We start from the raw sequence: 16,647 nt of genomic DNA on the forward strand, positions 1-16,647 counted from the left end.
ATTCGTATAATTATTGCATTCACTAAGCTTTGCTTACCCTCTCGTTGTTTACCATTTTATAGGTTCGGCTTTGGACAAGGGTAAGGGCACGTATTGGACTAGAGATCCCGCTTGATGCTAGGGGACGCTTTTGGCTTTAGTAGCTCTTGGAGTTTGACCGGTAGTTGGGTAGTTTAATCCCAAACGCCACGCTCATTGTGTAGTTTGGAACTTAAACTTTTTGGTGGTCGAAACTCTAAACTTGTATTTTAGGTCGTGTGGGCCCCGCTTGTAAAACATCATTTTTATGTTTGATTCGTGTTAGTTTTACATATATAAGTTTGTTGTGAAAATCGTTCGGTCTAAAAATGTCGGGAAGTGGTCCATCTTTTTGTGTGTTAAAAACAGTTCGGACAGAAGCTGGAGAGCTCTGTGCGCGCCGCGCACTACAGGGGATGCGCGCCGTGCACTCCCCTGTCCAGCAGCTTTTAAATTTTTTTTTTTTTGGGACTGTTTATGGTCGGTTATCGGGTTGGGTTGTTACAAGTGGTATCAGAGCATGGTCTAAGGGATTTAGGTGACTTGAGATAGGCGCCTAGACTTAGACTTTTTGTGTGTGCGCTATGCGGGACTTGTAGGACCTTGGGTCAGATCGGGATTAGTTTGTGCATAGGTTTATGTAAACTAATCATGTGCTATTTGTTATGTATGTTTAGCGAGCATCGAGCTAGATGGACGTTGTACTAGCAAGTTAATGCGATGTGCTCGCGTAACAATGATTAGCTACCATTGTTACGGGCACAAATCGTGTCAAACAAGTAATGTACGACGATTGTTGAGCGTATGTGTGGCGTATGTGTATGTATATATATATAATTTGTCCTTCCATTTGGTGGTTTAACCTAATTCGTTTTATAGAATGAAGACGAGAAACGGTCCCAAACATGATAACGGAAGTACAAGCGGGGATGCCGAGTTCTCAACCAAAGTTGAGGCCGTCTTTAAGAAGTTAAAAGCGGATTTTCTTGCGGATGTTCGAAAGGTCTTTCAAGATTCGGTTGATGAGCAAATAACCGATCTAATTAATGAACGAATGAAGGCCACTATCGAAGAGGCCCTTGACGCTAGGAATATCTATCCTCGCAGTGAAGGAGGTGAAGGAAGGCGGGACTTCACCTACAAGAACTTCAAGGATGCTCAACCCCCGATGTTTAATGGGGTGCAGGATCCTTTAAAAAGTACATGTTGGATCTCCGATATTGAGGGAGCTTTCCGTACCGCGGAATGTCCTCCCGAAAAGAAGACGAGGTATGGTTCTAGCATGTTACACGAAGAAGCTAAGTTGTGGTGGGACGATAAAATCAACTTGTATGGTGAAGAACAATGTATGGGCTTGACTTGGGAAGAGTTCAAGAAATAATTTTTCAAAGAATACCGAACTTCTTCCGACCTCGATAGAATCCAGGACGAGTTGCACCATTTGCAACAAGGTTCCATGGATTTGGTTACCCTCAAGTCTACATTCTTGGCAAAGACTCGTTTTTGCCCGGAATATGTGGGTGATGATCATAAGCTCATGAAGGATTTCTACCGTACTTTGAATAATGAGTACAAGGGGAAGATTAGTCGGGGTATGGCTAAGTCTTTTGATGAATTGTTCAAGTTGGCTCGGGGTTTTGAGCAGGAGGTTCCAAGAAAGAGTGATTTCATATTTTCCAAAAGAAAATTTGAAGGTTTTAGTTACTCTAACGCCTCAAGCAAGAAGAGCAAGAGCAAGAGGGGGGCCGAAAGTGTCAATAGTGCAAAGAAGGGCACTACCGGCGGGTTTTCTTATACGTGCTACAATTGTGGGCAACCGGGTCACATGGCTCGTGAGTGTCCGAAACCATCTTCCGGAAACAAATTCACTTGTTTTAATTGCGGCAAAGAGGGGCATAAGAAGCCGGAGTGTCCTGATTTGCGAAATGATAATGTGAAGCGGTTAGAGAAAGCGGCGGGTACGGCTAGGGGTCGCAACTACTTGATGACTAATGATGAAGCCAAACAATCGAACGAAGTTGTCTCAGGTACTTTCATGGTTAATTCTAATCCGGCGAGGATTCTTTTTGATAGCGGTGCAAATTTGTCGTTTGTGTCTCCTAAATTTGTGCCTAAACTTGATAGACTGTTAGCTAAGTTAAGTCGTCCGGTAGAAGTTGAAATAGCGGACGGCAAGACGGTGCTAGTGGTTGATGTGTGTGAAAATTGTGATGTTGTTTTTGGTGCCGAAACTTTTAAAATTGATCTCATTCCAATGACCTTGGGCAATTTTGATATTGTCATTGGTATGGATTGGCTTGATCATTATAGAGCCGATATTGCATGCCATGATAAGTTTATTCGTGTGAAGACCCCAAGTACGGGAGAATTGATTATTCATGGTGATAAGAGAAGAAGACCGGTGCCGATATGCACTTTTGCACGGGCACGTCGTTCCGTTGTTACCGATGGCATGGCTTTCCTTGCTCATGTTGTTGATACTCGTAATGAGCCACCACCTATTCGTGAAATTCTGGTTGTTAGTGAATTCGAAGACGTTTTTCCGGACGAATTACCGGGTGTTCCGGCGGAAAGACAAGTTGAGTTTCGTATTGAGTTGGTTCCGGGAGCTACTCCCAATGCTAAAACTCCTTATCGTTTAGCACCAACAGAAATGCAAGAGTTGTTAAATCAAACCCAAGAGTTGCTCGAGAAGGGTTTTATTCGACCGAGTGCTTCGCCATGGGGCGCTCCGGTGTTATTTGTGAAGAAGAAAGATGGTAGTATGCGTATGTGCATTGGTTACCGTGAGTTGAATAAAGTGACGATCAAGAATCGTTATCCATTACCTAGGATTGATGATTTATTTGATCAACTTCAAGGTGCAACGTATTTCTCGAAAATCGACCTACGGTCCGGCTATCACCAAATGCGGGTTCGTGAGGAAGACATTGAGAAAACGGCCTTTCGAACGCGTTATGGGCATTTTGAGTTTGTTGTGATGCCTTTCGGTCTTACAAACGCACCGGCGGCATTCATGGATCTTATGAACCGAGTGTGCCAACCTGTGTTGGACAAGTCGGTAATAGTGTTCATCGATGACATACTAGTCTACTCGAAAAGTATGAACGAACATGAACGTCATTTGCGTGGAGTTTTAAAGACGTTAAGAAAGGAGAAGTTGTATGCAAAGTTCTCCAAATGCGAGTTTTGGCTAAAGGAAGTTCAATTCCTTGGTCATATTGTGAATGAAAGCGGTATCCAAGTAGATCCGGGGAAGATCGAGACGGTGAAGGATTGGAAGCAACCGACTACGCCTACGGAAATCCGAAGTTTTCTCGGATTGGCCGGTTATTATCGTCGGTTTATCCAAGATTTTTCTAAGATCGCTTCTTCGTTGACGAAATTGACAAGGAAGAATGCGAGGTTTGTTTGGGAGAACGAGCAAGAAATTGCTTTTCAATTGTTACAAGATAAGTTGTGTCAAGCTCCGGTGTTAGTGTTACCGGAAGGTGTTGAAGACATGGTGTTTTATTGTGATGCTTCCTTAAATGGTCTCGGGTGTGTTCTAATGCAAAGAGGTAAAGTCATCGCTTATGCCTCTCGACAATTAAAGGAACATGAAACGAGGTATCCGACTCATGATCTTGAGTTGGCGGTGGTTGTGCATGCTTTGAAAATTTGGCGCCATTACTTGTATGGTGTCAAGTGTACGATTTATTCGGATCATAAGAGTTTGAAACATCTCTTTAATCAACGAGATTTGAATTATCGCCAACGTAGGTGGATGGATGTGGTGAAAGACTATGATTGTGAGATACTTTATCATCCGGGTAAGGCGAACGTTGTCGCGGATGCGTTGAGTCGAAAGAGTCAACATCAGGCGATACGAGTTGGATCGTTACGTTTGATTATTACCAATGATTTTCTTGAAAAGCTTGGTGAGATTCAAATAGAGGCTTATGTTCACAAGAAGCATACGGAGCGAATCGTGGGCCAATCGGAGTTTATTACTATGGGTCCGCGTGGTTTGTTGTCTTTCTAAGGAAGGGTGTGGGTGCCTAAGATGGGTGATTACCAACGAGTGCTACTTGATGAAGCACATAAGTCAAAATATTCCATTCATCCGGGCGCGACGAAAATGTATCTTGACTTGAAGAATGACTATTGGTGGCCGGGCATGAAGCGTGATGTTGTGAAGTATGTTGAGCAATGCGTCACGTGTTTGCAAGTAAAAGCCGAACACCAAAAGCCGTATGGTAAATTGCAACCGTTAGAAATTCTGAAATGGAAATGGGAGCACATTACCATGGATTTCATAACAAAGTTACCTAAGATGGCGAGAACCCAATTTGATACGATTTGGGTGATAGTTGACTGGTTGACGAAAAGTGCTTTGTTTCTTCCCATTAAAGAAGCAATATCGTCAGAGGCCTTGGCTAAGTTGTTTATCAAGGAAGTGGTCTCTCGACACGGGGTTCCTATATCTATTGTTTCGGATAGAGATACTCGTTTTACATCTCGGTTTTGGGAAAATTTTCACGAAGATATGGGTACGAGATTGAAATTGAGCACGGCGTATCATCCTCAAACGGACGGTCAAACTGAACGTACGAATCAAACTTTGGAAGATATGTTACGGGCGTGTATTATTGATTTCGGTGGTAGTTAGGATGAGCATTTGCCTTTGGTGGAATTCTCGTACAATAATAGTTATCATACTAGTATCGGGATGCCACCTTATGAGATGCTTTACGGGCGGAGGTGTCGAACTCCCATTTGTTGGGGAGAAGTGGGTCAAAGAGAAATCGGGAGTACCGATTTGGTTTTAGAGATGAATAACAAGATTGATATTATTCGGGAACATTTGAGAAAGGCTCAAGATAGACAAAAGTTGTATGCCGACAAACGTAGACGAACGATCGAATTTCAAGAAGACGATATGGTGATGCTTAAGGTTTCGCCATGGAAGGGTATTATTCGATTTCAAAAACGGGGAAAGTTACCTCCTCGGTTTATTGGTCCCTTTAAAGTTTTAGCTCGTGTTGGTGAAGTCGCATATCGTTTGGAATTACCCGAAGAACTTGCGGGGATCCATAATACCTTTCATGTTTCCCATCTCCGTAAGTGTCTTGCGGATGATTCATCTTGGGTGTCGTTAGACGAGATTGAGCTAAATAACAAGTTGGAGTATGTTGAGGAGCCGGTTTCTATACTCGATGAAAAGGTTAAGAAATTGAGAAATAAAGAGGTGAGGACTTTTAAAGTCCAATGGCGTCGAAGTATCGGTTCCGAGTTTACTTGGGAGCCCGAAGAGTTCGTGTTGGTATATCTTCCCTCTTGTCATGCGGCTTGGATTGCGAGGACGCAATCCGAATAAGTGGGGGAGAGTTGTAAGACCCTAATCAGTTTGTACAGCAGTGTAAATATGTTACATAGAGTGTGGGTGATGTTGTGCAGTTAAACAGAAGTCACTGAGTGAGCTGAGCCTAGTGCGCGCCACGCACACTAAAGGGAGCGCGCCGCGCACCCTTACTGTAGCCGGGTTCCAGCTTTTTAAATCAGATATTTTGATGGGCATTTTGGTAAATTCAGTTATGGATGGGTTAAAGACAGATAGGTCAGTTTGTGGAGCACCATTACTCCATTATCAACAACCTTATCACTTTAACTTTAATTCTAGAGAGAGATTGTGATTTTTGAGAGAGAAAGCTTAAATCCAAGAGGAAGGAGCTTGTTTTGGGTTAAAGTTCAAGCATTAAAGTCGTTCATCTTATCTCTAGCTTCGTTGTGGTAGTTGTGGTATGTTCTAATTTTATTTTCCTTACTTTGATTTAGTGTAAGGGTTAGGGTTTGAGTAAATGATGAACACAAAACCCATTATTGGTGATTTTGGGTGTTCTTGGGTAAAATTGAGTCTTGAATACTAATTGGTGACTAGTCTAGGGTTTCAAAGTATTAAATGATGTTTATGAACCCTAATTGGTGAGTTAATTGCTAACATACCTAGTTATTTAGTAAATGGGTGTTGGTTAGTTAGTGGATGACCCGAAATGGGTGTGTTGTCTTAAAATGGTTATTTGGGTAATAAATTGACCTAGTTTGGAAAGATGGGTATGAATTACCCTAATTATGTATTAGTTGGTGTTGTTGGACCTTAATCACTAGCTTTTAAGTGATTAGTGGTGGTCTTGACTTTAATTGGGCGGTTTTGGTATAAATGGGCGATTTAATACATTAAGTCATTAAATGCTCATGTGTAAGTGTTAGTATTGAGTCCACTTAGCTTTTGTGTTGATCAAGTACTTATTATGTATATAATGTATCTATTTATTGTAGCGTGAAAGGTGTCGTGTCGAGGTGTTAAGACACCACGTTTCACGTGAAGAGTGTAGCATCGAGGTGTTAAGATGCCACTCGGGTGTAGCATCGAGGTGTTAAGATGCCACCTAGGAGTGTAGTGTCGAGGTGTTAAGACACCACTCCGTAAAATAATGAGTGTTGCATCGAGGTGTTAAGATGCCACTCGGGGTGATGTGCCGAGGTGTTAAGGTGCCACCCTAGGGGTTAGTGGTGCGAGGTGTTAAGTGCCCTAATGGATGTTATGAACACCAATGGCGTTTTCGCAAGCGCCGTTCCCTTGTACTATTGGTCGACCATGGTTACTTGTGTTGTAAGCATATTATATCATTTCGAGTTATATTATTATACGGTTGTTGCTAGCTTGTGGTATTGGAGATTATAGCTTGTTAATGTGACGATAAGCTAATTGTGTTGCTATCATGTTTGCGGTTTGTGTAAGTGTATGCAAGTAGGTATAATTATATATGTATTCGTATAATTATTGCATTCACTAAGCTTTGCTACCCTCTCGTTGTTTACCATTTTATAGGTTCGGCTTTGGACAAGGGTAAGGGCATCGTATTGGACTAGAGATCCCGCTTGATGCTAGTGGACGCTTTTGGCTTTAGTAGCTCTTGGAGTTTGACTGGTATTTGGGTAGTTTAATCCCAAACGCCATGCTCATTGTGTAGTTTGGAACTTAAACTTTTTGGTGGTTGAAACTCTAGACTTGTATTTTGGGTCGTGTGGGCCCCGCTTGTAAAACATCATTTTTATGTTTGATTCGTGTTAGTTTTACATATATAAGTTTGTTGTGAAAAGCGTTCGGTCTAAAAATATCGGGAAGTGGTCCATCTTTTTGTGTGTTAAAAATAGTTGACAGAAGCTGGAGAGCTCTGTGCGCACCGCGCACTATAGGGGATGCGCGCCGCGCACTCCCCTGTCCAGCAGCTTTTAAATTTTTTTTTTTGGGACTGTTTATGGTCGGTTATCGGGTTGGGTTGTTACAAACATAGTTTAGTTAATTCTAAACTTGTTCGCGAACAAAAGTTAATCCTTCTAACTTGACTTTTAAAATCAACTAAACACATGTTCTATATCTATATGATATGCTAACTTAATGATTTAAAACCGGAAAACACGAAAAACACTGTAAAACCGGATATACGCCGTTGTAGTAACACCGCGGGCTGTTTTGGGTTAGTTAATTAAAAACTATGATAAATTTTGATTTTTAAAAGTTGTTCTTCTGGGAAAATGATTTTTCTTATGAACATGAAACTATATCCAAAAATTATGGTTAAACTCAAAGTGGAAGTATGTTTTCCAAAATGGTCATCTAGACGTCGTTCTTTCGACTGAAATGACTACCTTTACAAAAATGACTTGTAACCTGTAATTCCGACTATATACTTAAACTTTTTCTATATAGATTCATAAACTTAAGTTCAATATAAAACCATAGCAATTGGATTCACTCAAAATGGATTTAAAATGAAGAAGGTATGGGTAAAACAAGATTGGTTATTTTTGCTTGTTGTAGCTAAGTGAAAATTGGTAACAAATCGATATTAATCATATCCTAGCTAACTTATATTGTATTATACATGTATTCTAATATATTATGTAATCTTGAGATACCATAGACACGTATGTAAATGTTTTGACATATCATATCGACCCATCTATATATATTATTTGGAACAACCATAGACACTCTATATGCAGTAATGTTGGAGTTAGCTATACAGGGTTGAGGTTGATTCCAAAAATATATATAGTTTGAGTTGTGATCTAGCCTAAGACGTGTATACACTGGGTCGTGGATTGATTCAAGATAATATATATCGATTTATTTCTGTACATCTAACTGTGGATAACTAGTTGTAGGTTACTAACAAGGACAGCTGACTTAATAAACTTAAAACAGTAAAACGTATTAAAAATGTTGTAAATATATTTTGAACATACTTTGATATATATGTACATATTTGTTATAGGTTCGTGAATCGACCTGTGGCCAAGTCTTACTTCCCGACGAAGTAAAAATCTGTGAAAGTGAGTTATAGTCCCACTTTTAAAATCTAATATTTTGGGAAGAGAATACATACAGTTTTATAAATGTTTTACGAAATAGACACAAGTAAATGAAACTACATTATATGGGTGAATGATCGAAGCCTAATATGCCCCTTTTGCTTGGTAGCCTAAGAATTAGTAAACCGATCTACTAATTGACGCGAATCCTAAAGATAGATCTATTGGGCCTAACGAACCCCATCCAAAGTACCGGATGCTTTAGTACTTTGAATTCATTTTTATCATGTCCGAAGGATTTCCCAGAATGATAGGGGATATTCTTATATGCATCTTGTTAATGTCGGTTACAGGTGCTCACCATATGAATGATTTTTATCTCTATGTATGGGATGTATATTGAAATATGAAATCTTGTGGTCTATTATTATGATTTGATAATATATAGGTTAAACCTATAACTCACCAACATTTTTGTTGACGTTTTAAGCATGTTTATTCTCAGGTGATTATTAAGAGCTTCCGCTGTTGCATACTAAAATAAGGACAAGATTTGGAGTCCATGCTTGTATGATATTATGTAAAAACTGCATTCAAGAAACTTATTTTTGATGTAATATATTCTTATTGTAAACCATTATGTAATGGTCGTGTGTAAACGGTATATTTTAGATTATCATTATTTGATAATCTACGTAATGCTTTTTAAACCTTTATAGATAAAATAAAGGTTATGGTTGTTTTAAAAATGAATGCAGTCTTTAAAAAACGTCTCATATAGAGGTCAAAACCTCGCGACGAAATCAATTAATATGGAACGTTTATAATCAATATGAACGGGACATTTCAGTTGGTATCCGAGCGTTGGTCTTAAAGAACCAGAAAATTGCATTAGTGTGTCTTACCGAGTTTGTTAGGATGCATTAGTCAGTCTGGACTTCGACCGTGTTTTTCTTCAAAAACGATTGCTTAACATTTTTTTTTTGTTGGAAACTATATATTATTAACATGTAAATATTATGTGATATATTAATCTCTTAACATGTTTGATATTGTGTGATAGATGTCTACCTCTAGTACAAATCCCATTGATTCACCTAATAATAATGAAGAGTCGAATATATTTTGGGAAGATTCACAAATTCCCGAAGAGGAACCGGAAGAGGAGGAACCGGAAGAGGAGGAACCGGAAGAAGAGGAACCAGAAGAGGATGAATCAGAAGAGGAGGAACCAGAAGAAGAAGAGGTTCTGGAGGAAGAAATATTGATACCTATAGTAAATCGATTAAATAAAAGAAAATCCTCAACCAACGGACCAAAGTTAATAATGGTCAATGGTGTTTCCGCTGAGGAAGCAAAATATTGGGAAGATTACCAATTTTCTGATGAATCGGATTCCGATGAGGATTCTGATGATGTTATAGAAATTACCTCGACCCAATTTAATAAAGCGAAAGAAAATAATAAGGGAAAAGGTATAAAAATAGAGAAACCCGATTCCAACCCCGATGAACTTTATATGTATCGACAACATCCGTATTTCCTAAAATGTAACAATGACCCGGGAACCTCTAAACCACCAGGTTTTTCTAAACCATTATGGAAAATGACGGCTCGTATTAGAGGAACACCATATATTCCTAGAAAATTAGGAAAACGAACCAAGTCCGAAGAAGAAGAAACCAGTGATTCAGATTAGAATGTTGTAATCATGTTGTGTATTATATGTATTGTAGTGTGCTTGTACTTTTATGTTCTATGTAAAAATTGCTTGTATTTTTTGTTAATTATCTTTTACGAATCTAATCCTTGTCTATTTTACAGTATAAAAACAAAATGGACGTTAAGGGTAGACAACTGAATATTTTAGAAGACCTATCAGAGGATATGATTGAGAAAATCTTGTCTAGAGTCGGGCACATTTAGTTATGGTGAAATTAACTTGTCAAACATTTGAAAGACTTTCCAGAAATGCCTTAGTTTATAAAAGGCTTTCCTTTGATAGGTGGGGTATATCACATTGGGGAGACCGTAAGTTACGTCGTGTTTTTTTAAAGCGTTAAATGCGGGGAACCCAAATGCAATTTTACGCTACAGGTTAAGAACCTATTTTGACTCAACATATCCCAACATAGGATTTCGTGAATTAGAAAGAGCTTCTAACATGCAACATAAAGAAGCATGTTATGCTTATGGGTTAGTGATGTTCGCTTCTTACCAAAGTGAGAAAAAGAACATTGGATTGCAAATTTTAAATAAAACCTTCCCACAAGTGACGGATACAGTAGTTGGGGTGAGAAACAAGGTTTTTAGATTATTACGGGGCTGTTGGACATTACGAAACCCTCGTCCTTTTGACGACATTACAACATGCTGCCTAGCCAATGGTCATAACGGTTATTTTTCAGAAGACCAAGGATGGGAAGTCGTCTTAGTAAAACCAGAATGCATGACTTGTTTCTGGACTTATGAATTACGTGTCTTTATTTCCTTTGCTGAACAACTTGTGTATTAACTAGATTTATCTTCAAAACTGTCCTGTATCAAAGTGTACTATATTTCATGTTATACGTAATATAGCGATGTTGTAAGTTTGAAGAATATTTATATGTGATATATTATTATAATCAGATTTTCGTATGGAATTGTAGTAGTTGAATTGTATATTAGCTACTAAGTATGAACTTAACGGGTAGGTAGTACCCGAATTTAAACTTATAAAACGCTAATATGAAGAAAAAGCTTTTATAAATGAGTTCATATTATGCTACGAAATACTATTGACTACTCTTAATATTCTGTATGATTAACTCGATTCAGTTGGCTATTTTGAAGGAAATGGCACCGACTACTCGACACACCATGAATATGAGCGAAGAGGAATTTCGTACCTTTCTTGCTGCAAACATAGCCGCAGTACAGGCTGCGCTACATACCAACAATAACTCTGAATCTAACAATGCAGCTAACGGTGCAAGAAATCGTGTAGGATGCTCCTATAAAGAATTCACTGCCTGCAAACCTTTGGAATTTGATGGAACCGAAGGACCAATTGGATTGAAACGGTGGACCGAGAAAGTCGAATCGGTGTTTGCTATAAGTAAGTGTACTGAAGAGGACAAAGTTAAGTATGCTATGCATACCTTCACAGGTACTGCGTTAACGTGGTGGAACACCTATCTTGAACAGGTAGGACAAAATGCTGCTTACGCACTACCGTGGTCGGCATTCAAGCAATTGATGAACGAGCAGTACCGTCCTAGAAATGAAGTCAATAATCTCAAGGCAGAACTTAAAGAGTTACGAACACAAGGGTTCGATGTTACCACATATGAACGACGATTCACAGAGTTGTGCCTATTGTATCCGGGAGCATTCGAAGATGAAGAAGAGAAGATCGACGCGTTTGTAAAAGGGTTACCAGTAAGGATTTAAGAAGATGTGAGTTCACACGAGCCCGCTTCTATACAGAAGGCAAGTTGAATGGCTCATAAACTCATAAATCAGATTGAGGGAAGAATTAAAGAGCAGGCGGCCGAAGAAGCCAACACGAAACAACTCAAGAGGAAGTGGGAGGAAAACGGTGACAAGAGTCACCAGTACAACAACAACAACAATTACAACCACAACCGCAACAACTATCCCAACAACCGCAACAACAATTGCAACAATAACCGCAATCCTAACAATAACTACAACAAACATCCCAACAACAACAACAACTACAATAACCGTTTCAACAACAATAACAATTCCAACAACAACCTCAATAACAACAACGGCAACAAAAACTAAAAACAGCCATGTCATAGGTGTGAAGAAAATCATTAGGGGTTTTGCACGACATTTTGCAACAAGTGTAAAAGAAATGGTCATAGCGCGACAAAGTATGAGGTCTACAGACCAAAGTTTAACAGAACTAAAGGATCAGATAATTTCAGAACAAGTAATGCCGAAACGAATAGTGTCGGAGCAAGTAATACCAGCACTGTTTGTTATAAATGTGGAAAACCGGGCCACATTATTAGAAATTTCCCGAATCAGGGGAATACTAATGGGCAGGGACGTGGAATAGTTTTCAATATTAATGCGGCAGAAACACAGGAAGACCCGGAGCTTGTTACGGGTACGTTTCTTATTGACGATAAATCTGCTTATGTTTTATTTGATTCGGGTGCGGATAGAAGCTATATGAGTAGAGAATTTTGTGCTAAATTAAGTTGCCCATTGACGCCTTTGGATAGTAAATTTTTACTTAAATTAGCAAACGGTAAATTAATTTCAGTAGATAATATATGTCAGGAGAGAGAAATTAAACTGGGGGATGAAACGTTTAAAATTGATTTAATACCAGTCGAGTTAGGGAGTTTTGATGTAATAATTGGCATGAACTAGTTGAAAAAGGTGAGAGCAGAGGTCGTTTGTTACAAAAATACGATTCGCATTATGCGTGAAAAAGGAAAACCTTTAATGGTGTACGGAGAAAAGAACAACGCGAAATTAAATCTTATTAGTAGTTTGAAGGCCCAAAAACTAATAAGAAAAGGTTGTTACGTCATTCTAGCACACATCGAGGAAGTTAAACCTGAAGAAAAGAACATCAGTGATGTTCCCGTCGCAAAAGAATTTCCCGATGTATTTCCGAAAGAATTGCCGGGATTACCCCCACATCGATCCGTTGAATTTCAAATAGACCTTATACCAGGAGCTGAACCAATAGCTCGTGCTCCATACAGACTCGCACCCAGCGAAATGAAAGAATTACAAAGTCAGTTACAGGAACTTTTAGAGCGTGGTTTCATTCGACCAAGCACATCACCATGGGGAGCTCCTGTTTTGTTTGTCAAGAAGAAAGATGGTACATTCAGGTTGTGTATCGACTACCGAGAGTTGAACAAACTTACCATCAAGAACCGCTACCCACTACCGAGAATCGACGACTTATTTGATCAACTACAAGGCTCGTCTGTTTATTCGAAGATTGATTTACGTTCTGGATATCATCAAATGCGGGTGAAGGAGAATGATATTTCAAAGACTGCTTTTAGGATGCGTTACGGTCATTACGAGTTTATGGTTATGCCGTTTTGATTGACTAACGCACCAGCTGTGTCCATGGACCTCATGAACCGAGTGTGTGGGCCATATCTTGACAAGTTTGTCATTGTTTTCATCGATGACATACTTATTTACTCGAAGAATGATCAAGAGCATGAAGAACATTTGAGAAAAGTGCTAGAGTTGCTGAGAAAAGAAAAACTGTAAGCTAAGTTTTCAAAGTGTGCATTTTAGTTGGAAGAAGTTCAATTCCTCGGTCACATAGTGAACAAAGAAGGTATTCAGGTGGATCCAGCAAAGATTGAAACCGGTAAAAAGTGGGAAACCCCGAAAAATCCAAAACACATACGCCAGTTTTTAGGACTAGCTGGTAACTACAGAAGGTTCATCCAAGACTTTTAAAGAATAGCAAAAACCTTGACTGCATTAACGCATAAAGGGAAGAAATTTGAATGGAAAGATGAATAAGAGAAAGCGTTTTAATTGTTAAAGAAAAAGTTAACTACGGCACCTATATTGTCATTACCTGAAGGGAATGATGATTTTGTGATATATTGTGACACCTCAAAGCAAGGTCTCGGTTGTGTATTAATGCAACGAACAAAAGTATTTGCTTATGCGTCTAGACAATTGAAGATTCACGAACAGAATTATACGACGCATGATTTGGAATTAGGCGCGGTTGTTTTTGCATTAAAGACTTGGAGGCACTACTTATATGGGGTCAAAAGTATTATATATACCGACCACAAAAGTCTTCAACACATATTTAATCAGACACAACTGAATATGAAGCAGCGTAGGTGAATTGAATTGTTGAATGATTACGACTTTGAGATTCGTTACCACCCGGGGAAGGCAAATGTGGTAGTCGACACCTTGAGCAGAAAGGATAGAGAACCCATTCGAGTAAAAGCTATGAATATAATGATTCACACTAACCTTACTACTCAAATAAAGGAGGCGCAACAAGGTGTTTTAAAAGAGGGAAATTTAAAGGATGAAATACCCAAAGGATCGGAGAAGCATCTTAATATTCGGGAAGATGGAACCCGGTATAGGGCTGAAAGAATTTGGGTACCAAAATTTGGAGATATGAGTGAAATGGTACTTAGAGAAGCTCATAAAACCAGATACTCAATACATTCTGGAACGGGGAAGATGTACAAGGATCTCAAGAAACTTTTTTGGTGGCCATGTATGAAAGCCGATGTTGCTAAATACGTAGGGGAATGTTTGATGTGTTCTAAGGCCAAAGCGGAGCATCAGAAACCATCAGGTCTACTTCAACAACCCGAAATCCCGGAATGGAAATGGGAAACATTACCATTGATTTCATCACTAAATTTCCAAGGACTGCAAGTGGTTTTGATACTATTTGGGTAATAGTTGATCGTCTCAACAAATCAGCACACTTCCTGCCAATAAGAGAAGATGACAAGAAGGAGAAGTTAGCAGGACTGTATTTGAAGGAAGTCATCTCCAGACATGGCATACCAATCTCTATTATCTCTGATAGGGATGGCAGATTTATTTCAAGATTCTGGCAGACATTACAGCAAGCATTAGGAACTCGTCTAGACATGATTACTGCCTATCATCCACAAACTGATGGGCAGAGCGAAAGGACGATACAAATACTTGAAGACATGCTACGAGCATGTGTTATTGATTTCGGAAACAGTTGGGATCGACATCTACCGTTAGCAGAATTTTCCTACAACAACAGCTACCATTCAAGCATTGAGATGGCGCCGTTTGAAGCACTTTATGGTAGAAAGTGCAGGTCTTCAATTTGTAGGAGTGAAGTGGGGGATAGATAGATTACGGGTCCGGAGATAATACAAGAAACTACCGAGAAGATCATCCAAATTCAACAACGGTTGAAAACCGCCCAAAGTCGACAAAAGAGCTATGCCGACATTAAAAGAAAAGATATAGAATTTGAAATTGGAGAGATAGTCATGCTTAAGGTTGCACCTTGGAAAGGCGTTGTTCGATTTGGTAAACGAGGGAAATTAAATCCAAGGTAAATTGGACCATTCAAGATTATTGATCGTGTCGGACCAGTAGCTTACCGACTTGAGTTACCTCAACAACTCGTGGCTGTACATAACACTTTCCACGTCTCGAATTTGAAGAAATATTTTGCTAAAGAAGATCTCACTATTCCATTAGACGAAATCCAAATCAACGAAAAACTTCAATTCATCGAAGAACCCGTCGAAATAATGGATCGTGAGGTTAAAAGACTTAAACAAAACAAGATACCAATTGTTAAGGTTCGATGGAATGCTCGTAGAGGACCCGAGTTCACCTGGGAATGAGAAGATCAGATGAAGAAGAAATACCCGCACTTATTCCAGAAGATACGTTAACACCTCCAACTGCTTAAAATTTCGGGACGAAATTTATTTAACGGGTAGGTACTATAGTGACCCGAACTTTTCCATGTTTATATATATTAAATGAAATTGATATTTACATGATTAAGTGTTTCCAACATGTTAAGCAATCAAACTTGTTAAGACTTGATTAATTGAAATAGGTTTCATATAGACAATTGACCACCCAAGTTGACCGGTGATTCACGAACGTTAAAACTTGTAAAAACTATATGATGACATACATATGATTATATATATAGTTAACATTATATTATGATAAGTAAGTATCTCATTAGGTATTTTAACAATGAGTTATATACATAAAATTGTGTTTATTGAATTAAGAAACTCGAAACGATATATATAACGATTATCGATATAACAACGTCTTACTAATTACATATGAATCATATTAAGATATTATTATACTATGTTTAATCATGATAAATGATAAGTAAACATGTCATTATGTATATTAACAATGAACTACATATGTAAAAACAAGACTACTAACTTAAGGATTTCGAAACGAGACATATATGTAATGATTATCGTTGTAACGACATTTAAATGTATATATATCATATTAAGATATATTAATATATCATAATATTATGATAATATAATAATTTAACATCTCATTAGATATAATAAACATTGGGTTAACAATATTTAACAAGATCGTTAACTTAAAGGTTTCAAATCAACATTTACATGTAACGACTAACGATGACTTAACGACTCAGTTAAAATGTATATACATGTAGTGTTTTAATATGTATTCATACACTTTTGAAAGACTTCAATACACTTATCAAAATACTTC

The sequence above is a fragment of the Rutidosis leptorrhynchoides genome, chromosome 1 (assembly GCF_046630445.1).
Source record: "Rutidosis leptorrhynchoides isolate AG116_Rl617_1_P2 chromosome 1, CSIRO_AGI_Rlap_v1, whole genome shotgun sequence".
Classification (NCBI taxonomy): Eukaryota; Viridiplantae; Streptophyta; class Magnoliopsida; order Asterales; family Asteraceae; genus Rutidosis; species Rutidosis leptorrhynchoides.